Source organism: Canis lupus, chromosome 4 (genome assembly GCF_048164855.1).
Source record: "Canis lupus baileyi chromosome 4, mCanLup2.hap1, whole genome shotgun sequence".
Classification (NCBI taxonomy): Eukaryota; Metazoa; Chordata; class Mammalia; order Carnivora; family Canidae; genus Canis; species Canis lupus.
In genome coordinates, this window is record NC_132841.1 from 52,626,625 (window position 1) to 52,649,487 (window position 22,863).

General features: G+C 41.1%; 1 long non-coding RNA gene across 1 annotated transcript; it reads left to right on the forward strand.

Annotated features, from left to right (window-relative positions):
• The first annotated feature begins 16,972 nt into the window (after positions 1 to 16,972).
• Positions 16,973 to 21,433, forward strand: LOC140632383 (uncharacterized). Its single transcript, XR_012029939.1, has 3 exons — positions 16,973 to 17,046; positions 17,560 to 18,014; positions 20,508 to 21,433. It is a non-coding gene; the product is annotated as an uncharacterized lncRNA (long non-coding RNA).
• Positions 21,434 to 22,863: the final 1,430 nt, after the last annotated feature.

Genomic DNA, 22,863 nt, shown 5'->3' on the forward strand with positions numbered 1-22,863 from the left:
TAATGGAGAGAATAGTGTCCTATTAAAGGGAACAGCATATAGAAAGGCATGATGGACTCCAGGAAAAGAGGAAGCTGCTTTGACTCAAATGGAGGGTGATGAAATATGGAAGCTACAGAGAAAAGCACAGACTGGATTGTGAAGGACCTGGTAAATAGGGTTTATTGGCTTGGTTGTTAATCAGGGTCATGAACAAGGTGGCTTACTTTTAAAGGGTCACTGCAGCATTAATATAGAAGCAGAGGGAGGAAAGTCGGTGACAAGTGTATAACCCAGGAAAGAGATGAGAGGGAACGAACATGGATGAAGTAAGGGGCATGGAGGGGATGAGTTGAAGATGTTGTGCAAGTTCTTACCTTGGACCCCGGAGAGATTGTGACAGCTGTCACTAAGATGGAGAACACAAGAGAAAGAGCAGATTTACAGGAGAAGATGATGAGTTCAGATTCAGAACATTACATCTGAAAGATCTTAATGTCTTTGTTTTTGAGAAATCTTTGTCTTTCATCTCTTTCTTCTTATATTCATTCATTCATTCATTCATTCATTCATTCATTTGTTTCTTAATTTGTTCATCATTTATGGAGCTCTTTGTATGTTACAGGCAGTATAAACTATACTCATTTTTTTTATTGCTGTGTAACAAACTACCCTCTAAATTTATAACTTAAAACAACAAACATTTATTATCTAGTAATTCCTATGGGTCAGGAATTCAAAGAATTATCGGGTGGTTTTGGCTCAGGATCCCTAAAGAGGTGGCTATAAGACATAGACTAGAGCTACAATCATCTGAAGACTTGACTGGTGCTGGTGGATCTCTTTCCAATATGAAACCGTCACATGGCTATTGGCAAGAGGCTTTGGTTCTTGCCAAGTGGGTCTCTATAAAGTGCTCTCATGAGGCAAACATTGGCTTCCACCAGAGCAAATGATCACAGGGAGAGAGAGAAAGAAATCAGATCTAATTCTTCAAATAAAATATTGGCAGACTCACCTTATTCTAAGAAACAAATCACTAAGTCAAGATCACACTCAATGAGAAGGTATTACACAAAAGCATGAATACCAGGAGGTAGGATTATTGAGAATCATCTTGCAGGCTACAATAGCGCCTTAGCATCAGCCCTGGGATTGAAGTGATGAGCTAAAGAGCCACTAACATATAGTCTAGCAGAAGAGACAGATATATATATTAAATTATTATGAACATAAAATATAACAGCCCATTAACAACCTATTAGGATAAGACAATGAAGGAAAAGATACAGTAAGTTATGAGAGGTATGTACCTGGAGCACTCAACTCAAGAAGGAATAGAGGGATAAGAAATCATTTGTGAAGAAAATACACTTTTGTTGAGGCTTAAAGAATGTATAGTAGCTAGTTAGATAAAAAAAAAAAAAAAAAAAGATGATGGTTGCCATGAAATGTTAAGCATAGTATTACAGTATACCCAGTAATCCTACTCCTAGGTATATACCCAAGAGATGAAAACATATATCCACATAAAATCTGTGAATGTATGTGTGTGTGTGTGTATATATATATATAAATGTTCATAGTAGCATTATTCATGATAGCCAAAAAGGGGAAACAATTCAAAAGTCCATAAACCAATGAATAGAAAAACAAAACGTGGTATATCCATATAATGAAATATTTGACAATAAGAAAGAACAAAATTCTGATACATGGTACAATTTGACTGGATCTTAAAAACAGCATGGTAAATTAAAAAAAAAAACATCATGGTAAATAAAAGAAGGTAGAAACAGAAGACCACATATTATATAATTCCATCTGTATGAAATATCCACAATAGGAGACAGAATGGAGCCACAAAGTAAATCAGTGAGTCCCTAAGGCTGGAGGTGGAGACAGACTGGGGGGTTATGGGAAGCAACTCTTAATGGGCAGGGGATTTATTGGCGGGGGGTGATACAAATGTTATAAAATAGGAGTGCCTGGGTGGCTCAGTCAGTTAAGCGTCTGCCTTCGACTCAGGTCATGATCCCAGGGACCTGGAATCAAGCCCATGTTGGGCTTCCTGTCAGTGGAAAGTCTGCCTCTCCTCCCTCTGCTCCTTCCCCCTTGTGCTCTCTCTTTCTCTTGCTCACTCTATCAAATAAATTTAAAAAAAATATTTTTTAAAATGTTGCAAAATACATTGTGGTGATGTTTGCACAACTCTGTGACTATATCAGAAACCACTGAATTGTACCCAGTAAATGGGTGAATCTGTGATGTATGAATTATTTCTCAATAAAGATGTTTTAAAAAAAAAGATGATCGGAAAGGCACTGCAGCAAGAGAATCACCAGTAGTGGAAGAAGACACGGTGCGTGGGAGAAACTCAGTGTGTCTGGAGCACAGAGAGGGAGGAGAGAAGTGGTATCAGATGAGTCAGGGATTAGACCCTACAGGCCTTAGTGACTCAAGAAAGGAAATTGGCCTTTATCCAGGGCAGTGGGAAGCCCCTGAAAGCTTTTAAGCAGGGAGTTACATGATCATATTGAAGGTTTTCAAATTTTATATAATAAGTGCTTAATAAACTAAAGCTAATATTTACATTGTGGATAGATTAACAGGATAGGCAGAGGTACTGAATACCTTATTTTTCATCATTTTCCCCTGGGGAATGTATCTCCCAAAGTTTTGGGGTAGTGCTTGAGCCCTTTGTCATTATGAGTGTCCTGCTTGTTTTCACATGTTTTCATGCACTCCCTTGCATCCTAAATGGCTCCATATTGCTCAATGTGGGGAGACAGGTAGCTGTGGCCACCCTTGGGTGCTGACCCAATGTTCCCACGTTGCAGAGTCCCTGGGACTCAGGGCTTCAGTGAGCTCTTTATCCTCCTCCAGATGGCCAAGTGAAAGAAATATCTGGTAAAATGTTAATTCCACCTCATTTAATGCGGTTTACATAGGTGTGGTGCAGTTGAGGCCTCTACAGGAAAAGCTGATTTCAAGTTCTGGCACAATGATTAGCTGATTCACAAAAGATGTGAGTCTCCGTTTCTTCCCTGCACATCTGTCCTGTCTGCTTTTAATTTGGAAGCACCAGTTTTAATTTAGCGGCAGGACTGTAAACTCCATTTCTGTGAACACAGAATGACATACTTTGTGGAACGGGGGGCCTCTCGCCAAGCTCTGACTCTTAAGTAATTGATGGCTAGTGACTCGCTGAGAAACGCTCTAATGCGAACACTTTCCATGGCAAAAACCCTGTCATATCAGCTGGATTGCAATTGAACCTTCTGGGCCACTGCCCATCTAAATACAGGCCATGATTTTTAACCAAGGCCTCCGGAGCCCAAAGGGAGCCTCTAGCTTCATTCTAAACATTGAAGCTCTATCCAACCCATAACTTCCCTGTGTCCCTCACACTTTGTTGGAAGCTATGGCCCAATGCAAAGATTTCCTCATCTTTGGAAGTCAACCATATCAGGAAGGAGGCTTCAGTGTTAGGGGTTGTTTTGTTCTGGTGAAAAGGACACTCTTTTCATCACATTTGAAAACCAATTTTTAAAAATCTCACTCATATCCAATATTTTGTGTGTGTGACAGAGAAAAAACAGGCCTGGAGTTACATCACCCCTGTGGTTTAAGAAATCTTTTTCATAATATGTACACTGTTTGAGGGCTGGGATTTTTGGAAAGGGAAGGAAGGGATAGAGCAAGAGGGATGGAGAAATAAGACAGAAACATAAATTGTCCTCCAAGTAAGATGGAATGGATAAGCAAAGGAAATAAAATTGGCAAAACTTCCATGCATTCAGAATCCTCTAAATAGAGAGATAGCTGGTGCAAAACTCTACAATACCTGTTTGCTCAATTAAAATTTTTTCTTTAAATCTATCTTTCTTAGATCACCATTAAATACCTATCACTTATCACGATGTCTGGCATAAAGTAGATTTAAATACATATTTCTGAATATGCAAGTGAAGAAATGAGTACTGAGTGCTTACCATGTGCCCAGCACTTGCTGTGGGTCACAAGGCCTGGGGGACCCAGCTAATGGACCTTATAGGCAGCCAGGTGTACGATAATGGTAAGGGGCCAGGCCTTGGAGTGAGCTAGTCCTAACTCTGAGTTTAGGTCCTCTGCCACTTACTAGCTGTGTGGACGTGGGGAAAACTATTGGAGCTGCCTAATTCTGAGTTTCCTAAAATTGAAATGGGCACAATAATAGGACCATCTGTGGTTGGTGGGAGGAGGTAAAGGGTGGAAGGTACTTACAAAAGTGCCTGGAACATAGGAAATGCTCAGTAATAGTTATATATTACTCAACCATTATATAGTTTGGAAATGGCACATGGCAGACTCACACAATCATTCTTGCCTTGGCTCTCCCCAGAATGTTCTTGAATTGCTACCTTTGTTTCGCATCCAGTTGGTTGCCAACTCCTTTCCAAAGCCATAGTGAGACCAGTACTGCACACTCTTGTTGGTTTTACTTAAGTGTGAAGAATCCCATTGTCCTGAAACGAATGAGGGTTTTGTGAAAATCGTTTCTTCGTGGAGGACAGTGGCACTCAACTCCAGAACAAACAAGAACATCCCAGATGGTTTGCAAAGTATTTTAGATTTTGCCAAGCATGTTTTCCTCTAATTTTAAATTCCCTATGTTTAAGTGAAATGTAATCAACATATTTCTGGTCAAGTACATTTTGGGGAAGGAAGCGCAGAAAGCATATGGGAAAATCCTGCCATCAGCAACGAGAGAGGATGCAGTATCTCAGGGGTGTGAGCATCTGGGTGCACCGACAGGGCAGGGTCTGGACGAGGAGAAGGAGAGGAGAACACTCCTGACCCTCCTCCCCCAGTCATCACTCACAGTACTCTCTCCCCCACTCGATGTTCATGCGAGGCTTGTTCTATTTGAGTTAGATTGTGGGGTGGGGGGTGGGGTCAATGAACTTCCTTTGTAAAGGTCCAGGTAGTCAATGTTTTTGGCTTTGTGGGATGCATGGTCTGTTGCAATTACTGAACTCTGCTATTGCAGCACAAAACTACTCATAGATAATACACAAACAAAAGGGCAGGGTTGTGTTGTCCTAATGAAACTTTATTAAACAACAACAAAAACCATTAGGGCCAAATTTTCCCAGTTGGCAGTTGTATACTGGTCCCTGGACTGGCTTATGCAAGTGAAGACGAACCACCCTGAGACAGATTCTCCAGGACTAGATAACTCAGGACTAACCAATGAAGAGGCTGGCCCCAACTAAACAGCAATTCAGTGGCAAGATATCAAGGGGCCTACAGGTATACCTTTCAGGAAGGTTCATATCCTGGTCCCATCAATTATTAGCTGTGTGATTAAGACAAGTTATTGAATCTCTATAAGCCTTGGCTTGCTCATCTGTAAAATGGATACAATAATATTGCTAATGTTATGAAATATTATAGCATTATTAATTAATATTATTTAATCTTCTCATTGAACAAGGTATGCTGTCTAAAGATTCCATGCAATATCTGGCATCTTGTAAAAGCTGCTATCCGGAGTGGATGAAGCACAGATTTTGGAGCCTGTGGTCCTTGAGGCCTGCTGTTGCTTAGTCATCTAGACCAGGGGTCAGCAGTCTTTTTCTGTAAAGTGCTAAGAATAAATACTTAAAGCTTTGCAAGCCAAAGGTAGTTTCTGTCATATACTGTTTTAACTTTATAACTAATTTAAAAATGTAAAAATCATTCTATCATTCTCAGCTTATATACGATACAAAACCAGGCTATGGGTCACATTTGGCCTGAGGGCCATTGTCTGGTGACCTCTGCTCTAGACTACAGCTGCCCATTAGAAATAGAGTGTGAGTCATATTTGTGGGGCACTTATATCATTTAAAATTTTCTAGTAGCCACATTAGAAAAAGTTTCTAAAAAAGTAAATTTTAATAATACATTTTGTTTGGCCATTTAAACTATTCCTTCCATAAGTAATTAATTAAAAATCATTAGTGTGAAATTTTACTTTTTTGTCTTTTATCTTTTTGCACTTTGAAGTCTGTGTGTACATTACATTTACAGCACATCTCAACTGCTGAAAAGCCACATGTGGCTGGTGACTACTGGGTTGTCCAGGGCAGCCCCATATCTCAATAATTCTTTCCAAAATGAGCATATAATAGCATTTGCCTTTTAGGGTCATTGGGAAGATTTAAAGAGATAATGCACGGAAGGCACAGAGCACACTGCCTGGTACAGAGTAATCTTTAAATGCCAGCTCATCGTGGCTAATAAGAATCACTGTGCATTGCAATAATGCTAATGATTATTTTGAGGGACTGCCTGTATCTATTTCTTCCTTCTGGGAAAAGTTTGTCAATCCTGGTGATCAGAGGCCTTTCACAGGACTCTTCTCCCCAAGTTTGCCTTATCATTTCTTCCAGGAGCCCCTAAAGATTCTGGCTTGTTCCTCCGAAAATGGCAGCTTTCCTGAGGCCGAGGACACAGGCAAGAGTCGGGAGTCAAACACGGAGTTTAAGGAATGAGCCGCAGCCCACAACTTCTCTGGGACACTGCGATGGTGAGCACCGCCCAGTCTTTCTGAACACATGCTCTTAGGCCGGTGCTCCAGGAGAGCCCCCGGCTCCATCTAATAGCATGTGGTGCGTGTCTGTGTTTCCACTCTATCCTGTACCATTTCTTATTCTAATTCCTTTTTTTTTTTTTCTGCCATGTAGATGCTTTGCCAGCATTCCCTACAGGTTGGCAGGAGGAGCAGACCCATAGGTTTTCAGAGAGAGACTTTTTGAGAAGCTCAGGAAGTCTTGCATGTGAGCCAGGCACTCTAGGGCTGTTGCTCTGTGCCCTGAAAAGCTGGGAATTGCTGAACATCCCCATCTGACCTGGTACTTGCCTAGTCAAAAAGCAGGGCACTCCAGTCTGTGCTTCTCATGTTAGGATGCACATCTGACTCTCAGTGGGAAAGCATCATTATACACCAGAGGGTGACCCGGGTTTCTGGGGAAAGCCAAATCAGATGGATGGGGAGAATGTTCCTAGACTTAATACAGCAAAAATTCTTTCTGCTTGAGGTCGTCTAGTATAACTTCCTTGAAGAGGTGGTTTTTATATTGAACAACTCCAGGTCAGGGGTGGAATGACATCACCCACTCATGAAACCCAATCCTCTGCAAAAAGTCCCTCACTTAGCATTTTAAAGAACAAGATCTTTGGAACCTAATCCTTGCTCTGCCACTTACCAGCTGTGTGACCTTGAGCTAATTACTTAACCTCTCTGAGCCTCAGTTTCCTCATCTTTAAATGTGGATAACCATATTCTGGATTGGTTTACAACTGTATAATGGATTGTGGGCAGGACTCAATTAGCTGCCATTAGTTATGGGGCAGGTTTAATTAGCTCAGAGCTTGGCATATAATAGGCACAAATAAAGTGGTAATTAATTATTACTCTCTTTTTTCAAGTGAGGTGACTGGCTACTTTGACCAAACTCCTTTCTTCTCTCTCCCATGCTGTGCCCTGGCCTTTCTCTTGCATCCAGCAAGGTTCAAAATGCTGCCTTGTGGATATAAGCTCACTAGCCCTGAGCCTTCACATAAGGTGAGTGATGAATGGAAACAAATAGGCCAAGGAGCTTGACTGGGAAGTTAGTGGAGAAGACCAAATGCATTTTCCTTTGTCATATGACTTGTTTTTTGAATAGGAGAGCCTTCTTCCACCTTGCCCTACAGGCTGCAAGTAAACACCCAGGTCTCTGACAGGAGCATTCACATGGTTGGGGTACCAAATTTTGCTACTCCTATCAGGAAATGCTGTAGTGCTTAAGCAGGTGTAGTAGTACTGATCTCCAGGAAACAAGAGGATTTCTGAATCTCTCTTAGATTCATTGATACTGTTATTCAAAACGAACCACTTGGAGAAATGAACATACACAGTACACATTGACTTACTTTGTGACATTCATACATGTGGTCTAATCTTGATGCAAAAGATTGCAGCTGATTTGTATGAATACAAATTTTACCTTACCAATCCTCTTACTCTACAAAAAAGGGCAGCATTTGTTACAATTATCATTACTATTAAAAGTGAGAATAAAAGCAATATTAATGAACCGATAGATTTCCTTCCATGCTGTATCATGACTTTTATAAAGGCAAATCCAGAGGTGTCTGGGTGACTCCTTGGGTTGTGTCCAACTTGTGATTTTGGCTCAGGTCATGATCTCAGGGGTGATGGGATGGTGTCCTGCGTCAGGCTCCAAGCTCGGTGGGGAGTCTGCTTGGGATTGTCTCTCTCTCCTCTCCCCCTTTACCCTTCCCACACTCTTGCAATCTCTCTCTCTAAAAATAAATAAATAAATCTTTTTTTAAAAAAGGCAAGCCCATGTATCTTTGAGCCCATAGAAAGCCAAATCTTGAATTAACAAGCATTTCAGTAGAATTTGAGGAATGTAATACTGTTCTGACTCCTCTCTGCTCCTAAAATATCCTTTACTCTAATCTAAGGGTTGGCAATTTTTTACCATAAAATGCCAGATAGTGATTATTTTAGGCATGGCAGCCTATCTGGTTGTTATTGTGGGGACAGAGCTGTCTTAGATGGTACATAAATTAATAGCCATGGTTGTGTTCCAATAAAACTTTATTTACAAAAATATAGAACAGGCTGATTCTGACATGTGGGTCCATAGTTGGCTGACTTCTGTTCTAGTCAAACAAATAATGAAAAAAAAAATCTCTGAAAAAAATCTCAACAAATTTATTTCCATTATCTCTGTGTAAGGTAAACTCATGATAATAATAATGTGGGAAGAGCACTGTCCGAGCTGTTCAAATATTAAATGGCCCTCCTATGCATGAGCCACTGTTGCTTTCTTTCTTTTTTTTTTCAGGTAACATGAATATGAGTGTTCCAAAATCAGAATGGGAGATGTTGGGAAGGCTATTATTGAACTGAATAAAAGTAGTGTTAGTTTATTTATCCAATTAATTCATTCAATACAAATTTACTGGAAATCTATGGTATGCCAGACATTAAAAAGAAAGCACTTTTAGTCATCAGTGACCAGGCAGTAAGAGAGGCTTTTGGTTTTGTTCATTTTAAGACATTTCCAATACTGCTGAAATCAGACTATGAAAGAAATTCTCTGTCCTGTTTAGGCAAAAAACATAATAGTAATTCTAATCCTGGCTTTCCATAATGAGAGCCCTAAAGTATACATGGGGATAATTAAAAACAAAAAAATTAAAAATAATAAAAAAGCTGGTTATACTAGTGTTGTAACTTGGGCACTGACACCATATGACATAATTGGTGCTCGCCTCCAAGCTTCATCTGAATCCAGCATTCTAAAGCCCTTTCGTAACAGCCAAGAACATCTGCTCTAAAGAGGAGCTCTACACCCAGGCAGGCAGGAAGAATAGTACAGAAGGGTGTGTTTTCCTTAAAGTGCAATAATATGTTATGAAAGTATCAAATATCTACAGTCGTGACAATAATTATATAAACATAGACTCCAGGACTGGAGGAATAAAGATATATCAATTAAAAAAAAACTTACAGGAGAAGCAGCATTAGATATTGGGATAGGGGTTCAGTTACTTTTCTAGGGTTGGAGTTGAACATATTTGAAAGGAGTGAAGATGATCCTAGTGATGTTTTTATTATTATTTCTTTTCCTTCAAGACTTCCTCACTTCAAGCAAGAATTATTTATTAACAAGTGGAAATCATTACTTTGGGATTTTATTCATCACAACATTATACGGAAAAAAATAGGCTCCCAAGCTGACTGAATGTCATCATGTGCTTTCCCCACTTTTTCTAAATTGAGCTCATCCATAAATTTTTAGAAATAGCATCTTTAAAACCCACCAACAAATTTTTCATGGCAGAGAATGCCCTTCTTGTTCTGACACAACCATTTGAAGATTTTTCCACTCCCTTCCTAATCAAGAAAGAGAGAGAGAGAAGCAAACAGTGAGAAAACATTCTGAAACAGGAATTAGGTTACCCACGATTTCTTCAAAATTGCAATTGTTTGTGGATTCATATGGTCTCTGGAGGATGGAGCAAGATGTATTTCATCAAAGTGTTGAAGCCCATTCTGAATGAGATTGATATACTGCATATGTGTGTCCGAGTGTGCCAGGTCAATCACTGTGTGCCTGGCTCCCTCTCCAAGGTTAATGAGATAAACTGGACTCTTGGGGAGGGGACTGTCTATTTAGCACAGTCAACACGGCCAATTTTTAATGTTGAGAAGTTCAGAAGATGGAAGCGTGTTTGCAGTGCCTGGATTCTCTCAATGGAAGGGCTTATCAGTGGAAGTTAAAATGGCAGCTGAAAGTTCCAATTTCTTTCCCTTTTTTCCCCAGTGTTTTTTTGGTAAGGATTGTTCAAGGGTGGTGGAGGGATGAGCCATAGCAACTTAAAAAGTGTTAACTATCTCGAAGACAAAAACATTAGGTCTTAGCTTATGCATCAAATTTGCTAGTGCATACATTCCCAAATTTCAAACATGTTCATCTCATTTTTGTGATTTTTGTCAAATTTGTGTATCACTTGACTATTATTTACTTAATATTTTTCTTTAAAATGCTTCCTTTTCCCTCACTTAGATAAAGTTGCATAGAAATAAAACTTTATATTACTGCTACTAATGGAAAAACATTACCACTTGCCATTAAGGAGTTTACCACAAAAACATACGAGCAAGGAAAACTAAACCACGCTATTAAAATCTAGCTAAATACATTTGCCTGCTCAAAGCTCCATGCCTGAGCTCTCTCTTTAAGGGAGATTAGCAAGTGTTAAAGAAACTCTGAGGCAGGCTAGCACCTAAGACTTGCTTCGTGTAGGAATCAGAAAGAGTGACTGCGAAAGGAAAAAGGATGAACCATCTTACTATGTTGTTCAACATCCCTTACTGTCTACTTCCTAAAGTGAACCCCAGGACACTAGGCATGCCTCTCATCTCATCAGCTACACACCCCACAATTTGGGAACCTTGTTAGCGGTCTGAATGCTTTTAAACACCTTTTTTAGGGGATCCCTGGGTGGTGCAGCGGTTTAGTGCTTGCCTTTGGCTCAGGGCGTGATCCTGGAGACCCGGGATTGAATCCCACGTCGGGCTCCCGGTGCATGGAGCCTGCTTCTCCCTCTGCCTCTCTCTCTCTCTGTGTGACTATCATAAATAAATAAAATTAAAAAAAAAAACTTAAACACCTTTTTTAGGCTTCAGAAAGTGCTTCGACATACAATGTTCTATTTGGTTTTAATGACAACTCAGGTGATGTAGACAGAGCCATAATTATGACTTTTATTCTATTGGAAACAAAAGCACAAAACAAGATATTTTCAGATTCACATAGCAAGTCCATGGCAAAGCCCTCTCTAGAAATTGGTTTGTTTTTTGAAAAATACATTTTGAAGGTTATTGATAAATTCTCCATTATATCTTTTATAATGAATCGTGAGGCTTCTATCAAGTTTTTTTTAAGTCACCTTTTCCCCTCAAACAAAAGATATTTAAAAACAAACTCACTTATTGACTCAACACTCAACCTTCTGTGTTCATCAATGCAAAAGTTATGACAGGCCTCCAAATTCTTCTCATATCAGCATTTTACACAGAAATGGAAATAGAAAAATGAGCACCTATTAACTATTTGGAGCAGCAGCATTCAGGCCTCTGGACTCTTCCCTGAGTCTAGTGGTTTCCAAAGGCAACTTTCACAAATGGTTGTATTTCTCATCCATGTACCACAGAAAACTAGCTATTGCCACCAAGAGAGACTGAAATGTATGGGTCTTGTGTATACAGTAGGTATTACAGGACAATCATCTGGTTGCAGGGTTGGATTTTATGAAATTCCCTGAGGTCTCCAAGCTTTGATTCACATTATGTCTCTACTGCAATAGCAATTCAACCATTTGGAGCCTGGTTGGTTTTTATTTACTGGAATGAGTGCTGAACAAACCGATCGATCACCAATCCAATTTGGTTATCTTGTATTACTGAAATAACTCTGCCAAGTAAAATAACCAATCCTAGTTATGATGATGGTAGAGTTGGAGTGCTTACAGAGCAGAGGAGATGAACCGTTAACTTGATCAGCTGTATAAACAAAGTTTCTGACCAGTGGAAAATGTTAGTCAATATCCAAGGCAAGGGAAGGGCTTTAGATGAAAAATCAGAGAGGCTGCTAATGGAATATAACGTGTCCCTAGACCCGGAGGGGAAAATAGACAGAAGGCTCCTTCCAATAGTTGGTTTAAGGATCAGTAAAAGCCTTTGAGTTTGATGCGGCATCAGGGGGAAACACAATGGAGGGCATGCATCAGGGTGAGGTATTTTCTCATCTGCCTGTCCAGCTCCTGAAATTGTGTTGATTCTGAGTCTGAGTCATTAGGTTAGAAAGATGTGTTGTTCATTGCTGGAGCCATATCAGATTTAGCAAGGAAAGTACAAAATGTAATAAACATGTAATAAACATCTTTCTGAATCCTGTTATTTTAGAGATGTCCAAAAACTGTGAGGACTTGAGTAGTTCTAACAAAGTTACTCACATTATATACACCAATCTAATTCAGTTGGAAAATTCTACACATCTGAATGATTCTACTACAGAAGGCTACGGACAATTTCGGAGTAAGTTCTGTTGTTATGAAAATACCAGGTTTATTTGACAATACACATTTAGCATAAGCGTGGGTTGCTATATGTGTTCACAACAAATTATTTATAGACAAGACTGTAAGCTCTTTGAGAGTAGGGGCTCTGTCTGCCTCTTTCTGTGTCACTGAATCTCACACAGTCCCGTCACATGATAGTCAGTTCAGTGAATTTGTATTGAATGAATTTGTATATAATGAATGATATTGTGGATTGCATATTAACTGACAAATCTTTCCTTAGCCCTCTTGTCCAAAGAACTAAATTAAGAGATAAACTAGACATAAAATAATGGCCTCACAGTAGGTGAAGATTAGTCTAACAGGGAAGTTACTACAATCAATCACTTCCAAGTTGAGCCCATGAATTAGCCCTGAGCCCACACAGCTCAGAGTTGGCATTGTATTATTCAAATTTTTTAAAAACTCAATTTTGTATCAAAAGCTTTAAAGAACCTCTATTATTTACTCCAAAAGGTCTGAATATGTGATGAAACCTCTGCCAATACTTTTAAAATTAAAACCTAAATTAAAAGAAAAAGAAAAATTTTAAATAAAAAATATTTTTCAAGTTAAAAATATTTTGACCAGTAATAATAGCACACATGTATGACAACTATTCCCCCAAGTCCTTCTCTCCCTCTTTTTCTTTTCTAAACATTCTTTCAGATACACAGAAAATGTGGCTTTTCTATCCCCTACTGACTCTTGCTCTTTATGATATAGTTTAAATTAGTTCTTTCTTTAATTTTACTAACTAGATTCTCGACAACAGAAAAAGATTCTGGATGCTAACTTGGCAATAAATAATCCTTTCCTGCTCAGAAAAATTGGGGAAAAGGCAAAATTGTGTCTCATGCATAAATAATTTTTGTTCTTGTAACACAAGTAATATGGCTAATTGCATCCTGGGGGTTTCTTGGACCTGAAATAACATGAAGAGCCATGCAGCCTGAAACTTCATGAAGTTCTGGTTTCAGTAAGTCATGACGGGCACACATGTGCATACCACTAAGTCACTAAGCCACAACATTCTGTTTTGACATAGGAACTAGTAGAGACAGGAGGATCAGCAGTAGGAAAAAGGCCTGGAGAATGGACCGTGGAGATGAGGGGCTCTCACTGGACCACAGAAGCCTTTCCTGAATCTCCCAATAGAGCTTATATGAGGCCAGGGCAGACTTGCTTTTGGCATATGCCTTCTGGTCCTATGTTTATCTCACTCTAGGCTTGGGGTTTTCACACATCCACTCTGGCTCATTCCCTAGCACTAAAAAAACAACAGAAATTACTAAAGCTTTTGCTGTAAGAGATTTAAACATTATTACTCTCTGTTTTCATTTTTCAGCTTAAAATCTCCATTTGCTATATGATCTTAAAGACTGATGAATCAAAGCAAGTTGCAACATTATTTTGGCTTTCTCAGACTCTTGTTTTTCTCTGACAATAAATCTGGGTGCTGTGAGTTCTACTTTGTGTCCACTCTGGCTGGGTGCAGATGCTGCTGCTCTATCTAGAATCAGTTCCTTTAAGAAAAGTTGCTCTTAATGGGGGCGGGGTGGGGAGCGGATTTGCCCCTTCAGAGAACAAGTATCAATGACTGAAGACACTTTTGGTTGTTACAACTGAGAGGCAATGTTATGAGCATCAAGTGGGTAAAAGCCCAGGAGGCTTCTAAACATCCTACGATGTGCAGGACTGTCCCCCCAATGACAAAGAATGATCCTACCTTGAAAGTCAATAGTGATGATAGATGGAGAAATCTTGCTTTAACAATATTTGATTCAGTAGCATCATGCATATACTTTCCGGGCTCTGGGTGTAGCCACACATGCCTTATGGGAAGAACCAAGTTCTACTTTCAGCTCTGATAGTGGGGGTCACCTCTAATAAGCAAGTTTTTCTTCAAGTTTTGAAGTAAACCACATTTTTCTCATCTGCCATTAGTACCTGAAATTTCTACTGTTGGTCACTCTTTTCATATACGAAACCCTTTGTGAAATTTCAGTAGGCCACGCATTTATTCACACATAATGTAGTTTTTAAATTCTTACCATGTGTTGGCCAGTGCTATTCAGGAGTAATCACCTATCTTAATGTGAACTCATTTGCCTCATTAGCTGTTGTAAAAGCAACCATTTCTGAAGTTAAACAACTTAGAGCATCCTACTTAGAGATGCCCATATGAGAAGCAGCTCCATTTCAAGTACATTATGGAACAGGAAATATCTGCCCTTTAGGTTAGTGCTGTCCTAAGATGCGGATAAGAAGAATCCTGCCTTGAGCTTTAGAAGGTGCCCCTGGACCTTGTCCACAGGGCCACAGGAATGTATCCATCCAAAGCTTATGTCATGTCTCCTTCTAGACCACATTTTGGGTACCAAGGACGTTGGAATTGTCTGTCCAAATGACTCTGAACCCACCTTCAGGACTTGAATAAGCTTGTTCTAGCCAGTTCTCTTGTGGGAGCAGATGTACAGACGTAGGCATCATGAGGCCTAAGCAGGAGCAGCTGTTGGGGTAATGACTCAGACTAGGGTATCTATGGTGGATATGAGGCACCCACAATGTGGAACAGCATTGGGTGTGTGAAGACAAGAGAGGGGGATGGGAAACCAGGCACCAGGAGTCAGGTCTTGCCTTTCCATGGTTTGGTGCTAACTACAAGGAGTCCAAGAATTCTAAACTAGAACATAAGATGTTATAAAGAAACATATGTCGAATTATGAGGGGAAAGTATTTTATTCAATAGTTAGCTGGATTATAACTGAAATGTTTGGTTATATGGTACTTGGATCTTCATTTTAACACTTGCCCCAAGTCCCTTAATTTGAGAGGGGGTTGAGGGGAGAGGACTGTTTATTTTCTCTATGCAGAACTCCTCAGGATTCAGGGCATACTTCTCCCAGGTGGGAATCACTAAGACTGCTCTCGAAACCTTAGTTTCAGCTGCTTCCCAAAAAGACTGCCAATCTTTTGTGGACTTTATTTTATGCAGCCTCCACAACAAGTCAGCCCATCTTAAACTTATTGGCATTTTCATGTGATGGGGCAATAGATCAACAAGAAGAAAATTATGTTTCTATAATTACTTTGCTGAGTCAGAGCCAACAGAAGGAAAGAACCAGAGGACAGGTAAAACGCTTGTAGGAATAGGGAGAGGAAAGAGGTCCAGAGAAAAGATGCTTAGCGGGAAGGGGGCGCTCTGAGCAGTTAGGGTGACAAAATCGGACATTTAACAAAAGGGGATAGGAAGTAGGGAGAAGGCTTTGAAGAAAGGATGGGCACCTAATGCAAAGAAAAAGAGGGAAAAAAGGGGAAAAAAACCAAACTACCTTTCTTTTCCTCCCATTCTGTTTATTGTTTCAGAGAGCTGCAAAAGGAGAACATTGAACTTCTGGTTCCATTTTGCAGCAATTTTGACATTGTGCAGGCTCCTGAACATCACGTCTGAGAAATGGGGTCCTCCTCCTGTCCCAGCTCTATCCTGAGATCCTGGAAAGGGGGTAGGATCCAGGAGGATGCTATGCTTGCATCCGATATGGCCTAAATCCCCAGGACGTGTCTCCTGCCTTCCTTCACAGGGGGAGGCACTGACTTAGTTCCAAGGAGAGGGTTACAAACTGTGGTTCCCACACACCCTGTTCCTTGTCACTCAGATGGAAGGTTCAGACCAGAGGGCCAAGCGGAGAGAGGCGGGAGTGAGGGCCTCTGTTTAAAATGAACAAAGGCCTAGTTTCAAGATACTTGGGGACCTGTTCTGTAGGAACAAGACGACGCCCAGAGGCTGGCAATTACTGGAGCGCTCCTGAAGCACATGCATGCCATGGAGTCACTCACTGGGGCTCCCAGCCCCCGGTGAGGTCCTGGGAGCCAATTCCACAGCCAGCCAAAGGCAAGACTTGGCAGCCTGTGTGATTAATTGCCTTTGTTTCCTCACAAAGGGAGTGCACCCCCTAGAATCAGGCAGTAGGAGGGGAGTGGCCTCCACCAGGAGGTTCCCCCTTCCTCCCTCAAGTCCAGGGTGTGCCTGGGAAGGAGCTTCTGTGCTTTGCTCTGGGAAAAAAAAAAAAAAAGGTATCTTTCCAAGAGAAAATTATACAGCTCAGAAAGTTAGTCATTAATGTAATGGTCTGAATCTACAATGAGAAAAAGATTGAAGCTGACATGATTTTTATCTTTGATATTATAGCTTCTGAAGTTGAGAAGTAATTACGTATGTTAATATTACATCCATCCGATATTCAGTGAATTTTTTTTTTTTACAACTCTTTCTTAATTAATCTTCCCTCCCCACCCCCCCCCCCCAACCTCTGTTCACAGTGCTGGCAAACCGTCCTGAAATTGATCTGGGCTGATGCAAAAAGAACACAGCGAGGAATCAGGAAGATCTAGGTTTGAATATAGACCGATGTCTGATCTTGGGCACACAGTAGATAAATAATACAAATAATAATCGGTGCCGACTGAAAATGCATTGTCGTACCAGGCACTATGTGAAGGCTTCACACACACATTATTTCGTGGAATCCTCACAAAACCTTATGGGATGTGAGTTCCTCTCAGGTGCATTTTGGAGATGAGGAAACAGGCTTGTCAGGGTAGAGCCTGAGCTCATGGCTGGAGTGGCTTGTGCACAGCAGACCAGGTCTCTGAAGATACCGTCACCTTTCAGCTCTGTACTCTGGGATCTTGTGCTGAACATAGAGGTGGGGGGAATTGGGGGTGGAAACAGTTACCCCCACTGCCTCAGATCATCCTCCTTTCTCCATCACACACCTTATATTTTAACAGGCTAGGGCTACCACATGTTCCAGGCTTCTATCCTACCTCTAACCCCCCAAGGACCGAGTAACCGAAAGCATCAGAAAAGCAATAACGAATCTCTCTCTGCTCTTCCCTCCTCAGCAGAGGCCAGGAGTCCCAGAGTGCTGGAGAGAATTACAAAAGCAAGGAAGCCGCAGCCACTGCCCTTCAGCTTAAAATACAGGCACATTAAAGAGACACCACGTGCAAATCACAAAGAACCTGGCCACTGTCCTCACTGTTTCAATTCTCCGGCAGACCTGGGGCCCTGAGATGCCGATTGCTGAATCTCACATTCCTGGAGGATCTTTGAGTGTCTGCCCTTTGATGTTTGACAATAAGAACAGAGTTATGAAGATAGATTACATATATATGTGATTGCCAGTACAGGGTCCAGAAGTCATTTAATATTGTCATTATCCCTGTCACTGTTATTGGATCTTGAAGTTGAAGATGATTTGGATAAAAGGAGAAGAGGAGCTTCAGGGAGATGGAACAGAGGAAGGAAAGGCTTATAAGCATAAGGATTTGTTAGAGGATACCTGTACAAATTATAGGTACAATTTTCAAATTTATCATTTTATCCAACAAATATTTATTGAGCACCTACTATTCTCTAGATCCTGTGTTAAGCTCTGAGCAGGAAGATAAAACAAGAGTCCTACACTCAAAAGGCATAATAATAATCCTGGGAAGACAGACATTGCATAAAGTCAACAAACGAATTAATGTGATTACAAAGTGTGAGCAATAAGCGCCATAACTTAGGTTTATGAGAAAATGACAAGGGAGCAATTTATAATGGGTGTACCTTTAGGTAGGTCGAGGATGACACTCCTGAGCGGGGGTCTTAGGAGCTGAAACCTGAAGGGAGAGCAAGAATTGGTGAGGCAAAAAAAAAAAAAAAAGTCGGTGAGGCAATGAATTGGGGGAAGAGTGTTTGATTTCTAGGGAACAGCCTGTGCAGAGTTGCTAGGTCAGGAAAGTCAGGCCACAGAAGGGTGGGGAAGGGATGGGTGGTCCTCTGTTCGACCCTCGGCAGGCTCAGGCACCAAACAAAGCCTATCACCTCCTCCTTACCTTAGTTCTGCTCCTCACCCCAGCACCTCCCTATGCCACACACCACGGCTCTGTGGATTTGGCCTTCTCTTCCCTGCAGACAACAAGCGTGTTAAGAGGCTTGGGGTCTTTGACATACTTAGGGGGCCAGACGAACACAAGCTCCCTAAGATAGATGCCGATTTCTCTACTTATTGCAAACTGCAAAAAGCACAGCGCAGAGGAAGCTCCCTTCAGATTCCTGCAGACCTGCTGCTGGTTCTGACTGACTTGCTTGGCACTGGAGGAGGTCTATCTGCATTTGGTATTGATCTTTAATTGCCAGCACTGGTCATCACTGGCTCTTGCTCTCTTTTCTGTGGCTATTAGAAGGAAGCAGACATGTCCAGTGGACAAGGGAGGCGAGTTATTAAAATGTTTTGATATATTGTCAACAGCACATACAAAGGCAATAGTCACTTTTCCAAATTATCTATTTGTAAACCTGGATTTTCTTTATAAACAATTTGGAGACAATCTCTTTCTCTCTCTTACTTTTGGGAAAATGCTTTAAAGGATTACATAACTCCAAAATCCTTATCTTCAATGGGTGGGGGGCACTTATGCTTAAGTGACATAGTGTCTTGTGAACAGGCAAGTGGGGAGTTGGAACATGTGGTAGAGTGGTGAAGAGTGGCTATTTTGCTCTGAAGAGCTGGGTGAGGAATGGCACACTGGGGAGGCCCTGCAGGGTGTGGGCAACCATGAGGACCCCAAACAAGGGCAACAGCGTGACATTTAACTTTTGATCACCCAAATACATCTGTAGCACTTCTGTTTTTATTACACAAGAAAAGCTCAAACATACCCAATTTTAAAAGATTTTGATAACCAGGAGTAGTCAGAGTAAAATGTGAAATTATCTCTCTTCCTGCTTCACTCCCATTATGCCCATTCCTCACCTGAGAGAATCATAGCCAGCACCTGTTTATTCAAGTTCATACCTGCATATGCACATACACATGTACGTCATGAATACAACTCTCCTTTTCTCAGTTGAAATACCTGGGAGAGTTTGCTGAGTCCATGGAGATGTATCAGATGCTTTGTAGCAGCTACTCAGAACAGAGGCATCCCCCTAGTGCTGGGAGCATTACTGGGATCAGACCCAGGCAGAGATCTGAAACAAGGATAGAACCAGGAGAGGTGGCAGGGCTTCACCAGTGAGTGACAGGAATTCATGTTCTTTACATTTATTTCCATTTTTATTAGACGAAGCTATATTACAGTAACAAGCTCCATTTTTGTCAGCAAGCTAAGAGCTTTGCATACACTATTCTTTAAACATTTACAACCACCCTGCAACCTAGGGACTATTATTCCCATTTCGTAGGTGGCAAAACTGAGGTTCATTTCAGAAATCAAGGAACCTCCCTGAAGTCATGCAGCTAACAAATGATGGGGACATTAGTGTCAGATAAATCTTTCTAACCCTGATGTCCATGCCTTAACCATTACACTTTATCCCTACTCTATAATCATATCCAGGGCATAGGAACGTTTTTAAAAAGTGGCTTTTCATTTTGGTCCCCAAAGACTATTTCGAGCAGGTGAACCATGTCTGTCTACAGCCACAAAACTGACTGGTTTATTCCCATGCCGGCAAGGCTCACAGTCCTTTGCTTTCTGCAAACTCTGAGGACTTGCACAGCTGTCCTTATGGTCCCTGACCCTGGTGACTCCACAGGGAGGTGTCCGGCTGTCTAGCAAACACCAGGCAGGCAGCTTCCTTGCTGGGAAAAGTGATCTGAGATGAGGTGGTGGCGGTCAGCATGTGGATGAGGGGTAACATGCCTTCCAAATGCAGTTATTGGAAACTGCACTCATTAGAATACTGTAATTGGTTCCTGCAGGGCATTGGAGGTTAGTGACACAGAGGAGACAAAAGAGGAGGGGCTGTGAGGGAGTGTACTCTAAGGATTTTATTTCCTTTTTTACCTTTTCTCCTCCAGGAGGGAGCTTCAACTGGTCAGCCTCACAGTCAGGCTCCGTGTATGGCAGATATGAAGCCTTCTGCGACCTGTACTCACCACCCCGCTTCCCTCTTGCTCTCATCCACCTTTCAACAGGAGCCTGCCTGTTGGCCTCGTCCCACCTCTTCTGCCAAAGAAGAAAGCTACTGATTAGCAAATTTACAGAAAGATGTTGGAAATTGATGTGACGCCCCTCACAGACTGAATGAGGCAGATAGGATTTTTCAAAGAACCCCATGTAAAAGGCAGTTGCTTAGCCCAAAGTCAGAGGGACCAAATGGGGGGAATCTGTAGGTACTGGTGAAATGGCAAGTCATCAATTAGGTAATAGATAACACTTTCTGCTGCCCACATATAGAGCTGGACATTGGCATGAGGGTGCCAGAATGTTCCCACTTACTTGGGGTGAAGAAAGGAGAGGAGATATCTCTCTAGCCTTAGGGTTGGATCCTTTTTTGGAACACTAGTAGGTCAACATGAAAGGTGATCTCCTGATACTCCATTTAGCACTCCCAGGGTATCCAACCCTGCCTTTCTAAAAAATCTGATGGGGGGAATTATGGGTTTTATACCCAGAAGCCAGGAAATTTCTGAGGGGCTGAAAATATTTTACCTCTTGATCTGGGTGTGGTTCCATGGTTTTAGGCACAGTAAATTCATCAAGTGATTCATGTAAGATTACTGCATGTTACATTTCGCATATATCTCAATTTTACAAAGTAAAAAGTAAATATTTGTCCATTGCCAAAAACATCAGTTCTCAAAATCTTATTTGTACACCAATATTTTCCTGAAACTCTATTAGCTGATAATCATCTATCTCTTCTCTCTACCTAACCAGATCCTGGGTTTTATTAAGGGCCAGGTGAAGACAAGCTTTCTAAAGAAAATGTAACCTTAATTGCCCAAACCACATTGATCCATGCTTTCTGAACTCCTTACAGGACCTACTCTCAGAACTGGGGGCAGGTCTAGGGTTATGGGGTCTGAGGTTTACACAATATGAGTATTTCTTTATAAGATAAAGGATACAAAATTACGAATACAAATCAGATTACAAAATTAGGTTATGAAAAGGACACTGGAAATTTCAGGTCCCCTTTTTTCTTGGGAGTTCTTTAAACAATTTATCAACAGTGTTCATGTAAGAAAGCTACCGGTTTGTAACTTGGCTTCCGATCTGTACCTAGAGCTCTCATCAGCTCCTGACCACCCTTAGAATGTATATGGATCAGGCAAGTGAGAAGCTCAGGCTTCATCACTTTGCAGTAAATCTGGTCCAGATCAGCACATACACGTGGGCATTTCACTTCAGCCCGGTCTGAGTAGAAACTTCTCTGTTTTGTGCACACACATTCTGCCACCCTGGGTGACTGTAAAATCCTGCAGGGCAAAACCACAGCAAAAGCACACTGCCTTCAAAACTCTCAGAATCTATACACCAGTGTCTTTTTTGGAAAGGCTCTCCATGCTGTTGAAATAAATGTTTGGGAAGAGGGAAAAGGATTCCCAAAGACAGGTGGTAGTGATAATGGGGAATGATAAGTCATTAGTTGGAGTAAGTGGATCCTTTCTGTGCCCCCACTATCCAGGTCCTGAATATTTGCCCAGCCTTCCACTGAGCCAAACATCTTTTAAAAATCGGTTTGACTGAAAATTAACCTCAGGCCACATGGAAAGTAAGAGATGGTCTGGCTTGGCTCAGACAGGTAAAGTCATTTCCCTGGGCTGCCTGCCCTTGTGCATGACATGAAGGATTCCATAGAGAAGAAGGAAGAGAAAATAATGGAGAGAGAGAAGGAAGTGGAAGAGGGAGAAAGAAGATGAGGAAGAAAGGAAGGGTCTTGTAAAAACAAAAAAGTAGGAGATTAATGGAAAAAGAATACTTAATAAAGCTCTCTTGGGCTCACACTCTGTCTCTTTTTCTTTCTTCCTTTTTTTTTTTTTTTCTTTTTTGAGGCTGCTGTATTAAATTAAAGTCATACATAGGTTTCAAAGGAAATCACATTTCTGCAGTCTGGTGAGCCCACCTGACAATGCACGCTAACAGAATTGTAAATGTAAAGGGTAATGCTTGTCAGTGCCTGACAGTTCTAAATGGCCTTTTAGTTCAGTACGCAGAGCTGTCATAAAAAAACATAAAAATGCATATGCAGACAGCTGAAACTGCTATGCACATCATTATCTGCAAATGGTATAAGTATCCTGAACAAAAGGCCTTCCAGTTTAAGGACATGCATAAGACATTTCTCTGCCTCCAGCTTTAAAACAAAGTGCTGTCAAGAAAACAAGATTCCCAGTGCCAGAACTGAGGTTTTTCTGTCAATCAGTGAGG